The sequence below is a fragment of the Spodoptera frugiperda genome, chromosome 16 (assembly GCF_023101765.2).
Source record: "Spodoptera frugiperda isolate SF20-4 chromosome 16, AGI-APGP_CSIRO_Sfru_2.0, whole genome shotgun sequence".
NCBI lineage: Eukaryota > Metazoa > Arthropoda > Insecta > Lepidoptera > Noctuidae > Spodoptera > Spodoptera frugiperda.
The window spans coordinates 7,119,518-7,129,011 of NC_064227.1; positions in this window are offsets into that span (position 1 = coordinate 7,119,518).

Here is a 9,494-nt window from a genome sequence, read left to right on the forward strand (position 1 = left end):
TTGCAAACAGCCAAGTTTGTTTCAATTGACTAAAAATTTTATTATAAACATTTTTGTTAATTAAAAAATACATATTATTGATATATCATAAGATATAATAAAGATAAAATTTATGTTATCTTTATTTTATAATTATTAATTAAACAATATTTTCGATGCATACACCATCTATCGTCGTTTATTGCAAAACTATTGGCAACGTGACTCATGTCACATTCTCCACGAAAGAGGTTAAATGTTTAAACATTGCGGCGCTAGATGGCAGCAGTAGCACAATAATGAGTCATCATGCTACCAGTAAACTATGATTCATTTTATTCATTGTTCATGTTCTAATCATGTTGAGTAATCAATTTTTCGAATTGAGTTAAATATCAATAAACTCATAAAAACGTGAACGGCCGCTTTTAACCGCTACTTACTTACCATATAATTTTAACTTGAATAATTCCCTAAGTAGATTTAGGTACATTGGTAGGTATTAGAATTACTACCTACCTACTAACAAGTTGGTATGGAAGCGTAATGTCAAGGACAAATCGAATGAAAATAAATATACCTACTACCTACCTATTTATAAGTAACTAGCTGTTTATGTATTAATCATAGGTACCTAAAACATTCATTTCATTCAGTCTTTTATAAGAAAAGTAGTATTACCTACTCCATTAAGGTGGACAAGTTAGCGTTAAGTTAAATACGGATTACTATAGAGTTGTTTGCTCGTTCTGTTCCATAGGAATCTACACTTTGGAACGAGCAAATAGCTTCACTAGAGGACTGACCGACAGACTGACATTTTATTTTCATCATCATCATCAGCCTGTTTTCGTCCGCTGCTGGACATATCCCTCTCCGATGGCACGCCACTAAGGTCATTTATTTTATTTTAATATTGTAATATTTGCTTTGACGTTCAAAAATGCCTTCCCGGTCTAGTTGATAATTTTGACTTAAATATTTGATTAAAAAAAAATTATGCCCATTTTCACCACACAATCATAATTTAGGATCTTTTTTTTCAATGTTTTATTAGATAAGTTTCCTTTAGGCACAAACTCTAGTCAAGTTTTGCCTAACGGATATCCCAGGTAAATCGCGAAGCAGTCTGTACTATAAACTCACAGAAGCTGCACATACAGTTTCCATGGAAACAACAATAAAAAAAAGAAACATTGATTTGATTTTGACATTAAAAACAAGATGGCGATTGGCGGGAATCTACTTATAGGCACGTGCAAACGTGTCGAACTGCCAAATAACACTTATTAGAAACAATTATTTAACCGACGTAGCAGAGCGAGGCTATGTTTTACATGACAAATGTACATAGCTACACGTAGTGGCGTTTTGATGAAATGAGCTTAAGCCTTTGCAATTTATTTTATTGTGTGATAGGTGCCCAGCTACTGGCATAGAATAATCAAGTGGATTATAGACCGTAGTTGTCATAAATCTACGAATTTCATTGTAACTTAATTAGTTAAACATGATGTTATAATAATTATATTAGGTACGTTTTTATTGCCCATGAGTTAAGGTACCTACCTATTGACAATTATGGCATTGTACAAATACACACTCGTACATTATTTATTTGAATATCCATTCATTCTAATATGGGAATAGTCTCATTATGGTTGGTTAAGGATAATATCTGCTTACGAAGTTACTACCATTCTTACGACTAGTTAAAGTGTTATTTTATATCATGTTCCGAAATCCGGTAACTACTTCCATATTTTCTTAGCCGTAGTTTGTGTAATCTATCTTACTTTCTGAAAAGTGGTGGATGATATTTATAAAAAAAACACGTCTTTTCACCGAATAGGCTGCGCGTCTGTGCAGGCTGCTCATTATGAAGAGGTCCTTTCTAACTAGTGGAGTTTTTCTCCATTAATATACGTGAGTAAATCATGGTTTTTTAGTTAATTAGTCTAGTCTAGTCTAGAAGTTCCAACGCATGCCAACAAACACACACAATCAAATTATTTCTTTGTATATTCATTAGTACGTATCGAATTAAGATTTATAGACAAACCAGAAGATTTATGATCGACCAGAACATACCAATGGATGGATGACTATATTATCATGTACATACATACATACACAAAGACGTTACGTCATATTATGTAAGCGACACTGCTCGTAAAATTTGAGTTCATTAGCAGTCAGTAGACGGGTCGAGATTCGATGCCCGCCTGTTAAAATTTGTATGCCGTAAACACAGCTATATGGCCATGAATTGTACAATACGCGAATTTGTTTTTTTTTTGTAACGTTGAATGAATGTGGGACTGTATAATAATGTATACAAGTATTTTGCACAGTTTAAAAGTAAAGTATAGTGATATAATAGTTCTCTTAGCCATCTTCATATCTGGAGCTATGGACTACGTATCGGGTTACCGGAGTTTCGGCTCGAAAAGCAGGAGTAGGAACGGGGTGGTTTTTAGTCAGTAAGAGTCTGACACTCTCTCGCCTCGCCCAAAGCGGGAGAAGTCATTGGATGATTTCGCACTCACCTTCCGCTTCTCACAAGCGTAGTTAGAGTCGACTAAGGGACTTTTTTTTAAATGGGACAATTTCGCCACCTATAACCACTGCAACTCCTATAATACAGAATTTACAGCAGATACAACCATGAAAACACCGAAACACTGAAGTCCGTCGCGTCTCAAGGACATGAATGACTGTCGTGAATCCCGCAACGACTAAGGGACTACGCAGAGACTAAGCAGCTGAACCTTTTAAAGTACCTGAGATCTCCAACTCATCTTGTGGATAACTTAAGCGGGTTACCGACTCCGGCTTCAGCTAGAAGTAGAAACGGGGTGTTTTAGTCAGTGAGATACTGACTAAAACTCTCGTTTCACCCAATACGGGATAAGTCCATGGATGATTATCTTTTATTGAGTGGGAAAAATCATCTTGGGTGAGGCAAAAGGGGGTTGCAGACTCTCACTGACTAAAAACCACCCCGTTCCTTCACCTGTTTTGAGCTGGAACCCTGATAGCCTGTTACGTTATCCGCAGCTGCCGATCGGGCGTCAGCCCTACTGGGCCCCATCTGTGGATGGATGATTACCTACATACATAATTAATCTTCTTTACAAAATAACTGTATGAAAATCCATTCAGTAGTTTTGCAGTTGATTGCGCGCAGACAGAGTCAAAGCGGCACTCTTTGTTCTATGCCCAATCGTAGTGGGTTACCTAAATATATTCTTTTTAAAATCTAGAATACGTGCTATCTACATGGTCACTTGTCTATCTGTTTACCTCCATAAAACATTATTGGCTTTGATTAAATATATTTTATGTGCCGTGTCAAACAAAATATTGCATCGCTTATATAAATATTGTACATAGGTGAAATCCCGGGTTCAATAACGTTTTCGAGGATTTTGTGTGGCATTAAAACTATATAATACATAATATATGTAGTTGGCATCGGTAAATAAGAACTGGATTCTTTTGAAACTGCAAAAATGGTAAAGCTACAATGAAGAAAATAAACAAATGTGACTAAACGTAACGTTTTAAAATATTTGTCAAACATATCTGCTTAATTAGATAAATAAATCACAAATAATTATGGTCATATCAATATTAATTGCATCTACCTGCACTCTGCACCTAAAGTAATATCCAATAAGACAAACAAACAAACAGGTTTGGTATAAAACCTTAATGAGGGTTTCCAATTTTGCAGTCACGAGATGACGCCAGTGAGATTTAAGGTCCTATAAGTCCAATCAACCTAGCAACAGTTGACTAACTTAACAAATATTGTACTAGTCATTTTTTTAAAGAGGAAAAGTCATCCAATATCTTCTTCCGCCTTGGGTGAGGCGAGAGGGTGTGTCAGACTATCAACGATTACATCACTACTTACCATCAGGTGAGATTGTAGTCAAGCATTAATTTCTATCGAATAAAAAAAGACTCTTACTGACTAAAAACCACCCCGTTCCTACTCCTGTTTTTCGAGCCAGAGCCCCGGTAACCCGCTACGCAGTCCGCAGCGATGTCCCTGGAATCTGAACTCTTGAAAGTTAAAAGATGATTTACTATTTATCTTATATAAGCGTACATATTATATGTTATATAAGTTAATTAGTAAAGTATTTATTGTAACATACATATTTGGTAGTACTCGTATTAGGCAAAATTAATAAAACCTCAAATAACAATAAGGAAATGGTCCATAATGTGGTTTCCTTAATATATCTTTATTGTTTGCCTGTACATAATGTGGCTTATCGGGTTCTGGTCACGAGGCTTATGACCTTCGGCTTCTATGGTGGTTAGGGACAGCAGATTACCTGAAAAGGGGGATCTGGTAGAAGTTTTTTTTTTTGAGGGAGAAATATCATCCAATGACTTCTCTCGCCTTAGGTGAGGCGAGAGGAAGTGTCAGCCTCTTACTGACTAAAAACCACCCGCTAGGTTTTTTTTATTTTTTTTTTTTGAGGCGGGAAAATCATCCAGTGACTTCTCCCGCCTTGGGCGAAGCGAGAGGGAGTGTCAGACTCTTATGGACGGGGGCTGCGCTTAAGCGGCTCCTGCCAAACCTCGGGGGCCAAATGCCTCCTGCCGGAGGTTGTACGTGGGGATCGTGCGGTTCTTAGCCCTCTATGACGCCCCTGTGTGGGCGCCGAACCTAATGCGGCGGCCAGCTCGGGCACTGCTCACGTCTCAGAGGGTCATGGCCATCCGGGTGATCCGAGGATATTGCACGATCTCCGGGGAGGCGGCGAACCTCCTTGCCGGATTACCCGCTAGGTAGCTGCGGATCAGGCATCAACCCTACTGGGCCCCATCTGTGGTGGTCTGATGGCTCTTTGGGTGATGCGTCTGGTTCTGGTCGGGCGGCAAGGTATCCTTGCTCGCCATCTGCAGACCCGAATCTGGTAGAAGTATAGCTTCTTATCTTCAATTTCTCCTTTGTGCTGAACATGTCTCTAAGTGTGGGAGAGCCATGCTTCGGTACGAATAGCAGCTCAACCGGAGTGATACTACGGTCTCACAGAAAACCGACGTGAAACAACGCTTGCGTTGTATTTCGTTGTGTGAGTGAGGTTACTGGAGGCCTAATTACCTCCCTTTCCAATCTTCCCAATTCCCGATTCCCCAACAACCATCTGGTGTTCATGGGCATGGCATTACCATCAGGTGATCTGTCTGCTCGTTTACCGGTTTATACCATTAAAAAAAACATACGAGTATATCATAGAGTCATAATTATGTATGCTTTCTTCAGTGATATATTATGATGATGAGGATGATATCGCCTAAGTCGTGCCTACTTAGGCGATATCCTCTCTATCTTCAATTTCCACTACTAAACAACTTTTGCAATTTATCTGCGTACGAGTAACTTCCACATTAGGCGAATCAACAAAGAATTGAACGTACTTAATTAGTTCCGAAGAATCACAAGAAACCTTTACATCAATGGTCTTATAGACTCTCTATAAGACTTTGGTAATTCCTAACTACTTTGACAAAAAACACCGGAAAAGTGTTCCTAATTCACCAGGGTATAGTTGCTTAAATAGGTCCCGATCCCGACGTTTTGACATCACTCTTGTGGTTAACTTATAGCCAATCAGAGTTTTCTGGTTAAGTTAGGTTTGTAAAGGTCAGTCTACCGACTAATAGCTACCAAGAATAAATGTAGTAAGATTCACAACAAAGTTAAAATTTGTCTTAAAATTTTATTTACCTGATGTGGATGGTGGACTATGGATCTCCTCTATAAGAGGGTTTGCAATAATAAACTGCGATTCAGATTTATATCAGGCAGCACTTCTACTCGGTTCTTCATTAAATGTGGCAGTGGTGCAGTCTTTTATGACCCCTTTTTTAAGGGGACTAAATCATCGAATGTCTTCTCCCGCCTTGGGCGAGGCGAGAGGAAGTATCATACTGCTACTGACTAAAACTATCCCGTTCCTACTCCTGCTTTTTGAGTCGGAGCCCCGGTAACCCGCTAGGTAGTCCGCAGCTCCGGTATACCTGCCTACTGAGGCGATATCATCCTTATCATCATGACATCCTTATGGCCCTTGCAGGAAGAGATAGGTTGGTGACAAAAAATAATTCAACGCAGCCATCATTACTCAGCCTAAACGTTTAGGATTTATTAAAATATCTTTCAGCAGGTAACAACTATTACTGGCCGATGTAAATGTAATTAAAATGTTTATCGTAAACTAAATTATTGTAATAATATCACGTATTTATTTACCCGTTGTAATTATTTTAACAATAACAATATTGCTTACCTACCTATTTATTATTATCCGTTTAGTTTCATATCGAAATAATTTGTTATTTATGTTAAAACTAATTGTTGCTTGTGGTTTTACTCGGGTTGATGTAAAATGGATATTGTTTATCAATTATTTATTTATCATACATAGTAAGTAATACTTGTGGTGAGATGAAAATTATGTAACTAGGCGAATAGTGCTGAATTTAAATGGGCATGTGTGGAAAGGTATCCGGAGCTGCGGACTACCTAGCGGGTTTACTGGGGCTTCGCCACGACAAGCAGGAGTAGGAACGGGGTGGTTTTTAGTCAGTAAGAGCCTAACACTTCCTCTCACCTCGCCCAATGCGAGAGAAGACATTGGATGATTATCCACCCTCAAAAAAAAAATTGGTGGAAAGATGGATAGATTGTATAAAGTATGATTTGAAAAGAGAAGGTGGTTTCTGATAGGTTGACTTGTTTCTAGATTCCTATTATGGCGTAATAGGGATGATGACTGGGTCAAAAATAAATTATTACAACTTTTCAATACAATAAAATATTTAAAAATAATCACACTCTCATTCATAAATTTGATGAACTACTTAATTTTCGATTTTTTCTAGCTAAATTTCTAGAAATAAGTCTGCTATTTGACGTAAAAATCTGATGACGTCATAATAGAATATTTCATACAAAGTTCATAGAAAATATCGTTTTTGACGTTTCGAAAAAAGTATTGAATTGGACTAGTAGGAAACTAGCCTATTTTAAAAAATTGAAAATATCCCTAACGTCATTTTAATCCGAACCCCCTTGCTCTACAGTCAAACTAACGACTAAAGTGTCTTAATTCAATATATTAATCGCAAAAATGGCTCAAAATTAATTATCATACTCATAAAATCGAGGCCTGTCTACTTATGGCTAAATTTGGCTACCTACTAGAGACGTACGTAGTAAGCCAAAATTACTACAACTATTATAAAGTATATAAATAACTTAAATAAGTAAGGCACGTGCAACCTTGAGCATTTGACAAAAATGTTAAAAATATAGCCACTTAGGTACTCAAGTTTATGTTTTTGTTTAATATTAGACATTTCGCATAATTATTTGCAAGTAAACCTTCTTTATTGTAAATGGCTGTGATGCGTAGACAGTTAATAAAAAGGTATCTGGTGATACAAAGAAACAAAGAAAGAAAGAAAAATAATTTATTTTACACGCAAAGATACGAAAAAACAAAAGCTATGACAAGTAGGTACAACAAAAATTTGACAATAGATGCATTTGACAAGGCTTGGCGACTGGGCTTCTCCCAGTTGTACAGTCTCTTTTGTGCCTTTAGGCTTAAGTCATTCTGTCTCCTGCATTAAATTCACCGAGGGAAGTGGAAACTATCGTTTTCTTTTTCTTCTCCTCTAATAACATCTTCTGATTTGTTTCGTTGCGGGATCCAAGACAGTCATTCATTTCCCTGGGACGCGCCGGACTTCAGTGTTCCGATGTTTTCATGGTTGTATCTACTGTAGATCCTGGCTTACAGGAGTTGCAGCGGTATGGTAGGTTGTGGCGGGCTTGTCCCATAAAAAAATGCATTCATTTTGTGAAATGTGAAATGGGGCTACTTCAGCATGTGCAAGACAGGGTTTTGTGCTGGTATTCTACTGGTCCCAATAGGCAGATCTCGACTCTGATGCAGAAGGCAGTTCTGCGGGAAACGGCGCATTTCGAGGAGGTACGTGGAGGTTTATGTCTGTAGAGCCCTAACCACCGGTAGTTTGGACCATGCTCCCACTACTGGTCGGCTCCGGAAACCTGGGCTTAAAATGTCTAATTATAAGTTTGAAATCGCCAACCCGCATTGAGCAAGCGTGGTGATTAATGCTCAAACCTTCTCCGCGTGAGAAGAGGCCTTTAGTCAGCAGTGGCCACTTATAGGCTGTTTATATGTATGTGTGTCTTTATTAAATAAATATAATATTAATATTTATCAATATTATTGATAAGTTATTTTAATGTATGACTAACTAAATGAAAATTAATATATTTTAGTTCCAATTTACGGATAAACGGTGTTTATTTATTTTAGACTAATTTTACCTGTAAATTGTAATGTGTAAATGATAATAAATTGGCTGTATGTTCCGTTAGTCGAGTGACGATAAGTGCGGCAGTCGAGCGCAAGGTCACGGGTTCGATTCTCCAGATCCTACTAATGATGACAATGGCACAGAAGGCAGACTTGTTTCAATTAAGAAACGGATAATTTTACATCATTACTATCCATACTTTTTTATGGTATAAGCCGGTAAACAAGCAGACGCATCACCTGATGGTAAGCAATTTCGCCACCGCCCATGGACACCCGAAACACCAGAGGCGTTACATTGTCGACCTTTTGGGAGTTAGGAATTTGAGGGTGGCTGGGGAATCGATTTCGAGATTGGGGATTGTTGGACATATTTGTGTAGAACTACAAATACTTATTTGTCAGTTAAGCTCCTCTTCGTAAACTTAATTACTGGTTATAAGTGAGAGCGCTGTAAGTACAGCTCTACCGCACCCATTCTACGAGAAACAGGCGTGAAGTTACGGATATTTCATACCAAACAACATTAGGAAACCATCAATCGCTTACTGACAATTGATTCACTAATTAGACATTAATTATCCTCAGTACAATTTACTGAAGGAATAACACACAAAGGTAGCTCATAATATAGGTTACCTAAGTCCTAACTAACTTTATTTAGGAGTAAATGTGAGTAATTCAATTCCATAGCTCAAACAACAATGTGAATAGCTCATAGCTCTATAATATCGAATGAACTACCGCCGTGACTCAATAGCCTTTTAAAAAGTAAATAAAAACATACAAATAGGTATACCTAGGCTACCTACGACACAATACAAACCAGAGTGAAATAAAAGATAAAAGAAACAAGCAGAAACATGTGTTCTCTTTCTCTCAAATCAAAGGAGGTTTGTAATGTAATGTCAAAAACAAACTATAAAAATTATGGCTATTAAAAAATAAAGGTTTTAAATAATTGTAAGCGGTCAGCTATTCTAGTTTTAAAAATAAATCGCGAACAGCGTCCGCCTCGTTCGCGTTCCACATTCGAAATAATAATTGTATTAAGGAAACATGAGCGGCGCGCATGTGTTTGTTTGTTTGTTTACCCGCCGGTGACGTCATATGTTTATTCTCGCGGGGAGGTTG